The sequence below is a fragment of the Mastomys coucha genome, unplaced genomic scaffold, assembly GCF_008632895.1.
Source record: "Mastomys coucha isolate ucsf_1 unplaced genomic scaffold, UCSF_Mcou_1 pScaffold11, whole genome shotgun sequence".
Taxonomy (NCBI): Eukaryota; Metazoa; Chordata; class Mammalia; order Rodentia; family Muridae; genus Mastomys; species Mastomys coucha.
Window position 1 is genome coordinate 16,720,692 of NW_022196893.1, and position 1,107 is coordinate 16,721,798.

Below are 1,107 nucleotides of genomic sequence, written 5' to 3' on the forward strand. Positions count from 1 at the left end.
AGTTAAACTCAAGTCTTCATGCTTACCCCGCAAACACTGTACCAAGTGAGCACCTCCCCAGCCCATCTCTGCCCACAGGTAGAGCCTCTGTTTCTACCTCCCCGGGGCTGGGATCACCAGTGTGGCCCTCCATACCCAGCTTATCCCATGCTGGAGATTGAACCCAGGGGTTCATGCATGATGTCAACTGAACTTTAGACCCAGTCCACAGTTGCTCATACAGTCTTTTATTCTTCCTGCAGGACTCTGATATGCTCGCTTGCCATAATTACTGGCACTGGGCCCTGTACTTGATTGAAAAGGTAGGGCGCTTGTGTATTTGGATTGTCTTACCGGGCACAGAAGTCCAAAGAATAGGTTGTTCCTACTCCCCACTATGTGTCTGACTTCCCTGCAGCACCTTTGTGAGTTGGTATAAAAGATGGAGTCGTAGGTAGGGTTTCTACCTAAGACTGCAATGAAACTCCATGACCAAAAGCAAGTTGTGGAGTAGAGGGTTTATTTGGCTCACATTTCCCCATTGTAGTCCAATCATTGAAGGGACACAAGACAGGAACTCAAAGAAAGCATGAACCTGGAGGCAGGAGCTGATGCAGAGGCCATGAAGGGATGCTGCTTACTGGCTTCCTCCTCATGGCTTGCTCAGTCTGCTTTCTTATAGAACCCAGGACCACTAGCCAGGGGATGGCCCCATCCACAATGGGCTGAGCCCTCCCCTGTCAATCACTAATTTAAAAATAAATAAATAAAATAAGTCTTACAGGTCTGTCTATACCCAGGTCTTAAGGAGGCGTTTTCTCAATTGAGGTTCCCTCCTCTCAGTAGACGCTAGCTTATGTCAAGCTGACATAGAGTTATTCAGCATGAATGGTGTCTAAAGTAAGACAGCGATCACATCCCAAGAGCTTCACAGGCTGCCCTCCTCCTAGGAAGCAGGACTCATATGGCTCATCAGTGACTTTTCTATTGCCGAGACAAAACACTGTGGCCAAGGCAAGTGTAGAGAGAAGTGCTTAACTGCCTTGTGTGGTTCCAGAGGCCTAAAAGCTTCAGTCACAGAGGGGAGGCTTGTCAGCCCAGCAAACATGGCTGCAGGAACCTGATGGC

At 48.6% G+C, this 1,107-nt stretch overlaps 1 protein-coding gene across 1 annotated transcript in view; it reads left to right on the top strand.

The window, feature by feature from the left end:
- The window catches only part of Ttc38 (tetratricopeptide repeat domain 38), a 34,621-nt gene that overhangs the window by 26,819 nt on the left and 6,695 nt on the right, over nt 1-1,107 (top strand). The gene's annotated exons all lie outside the window — the stretch shown is intronic.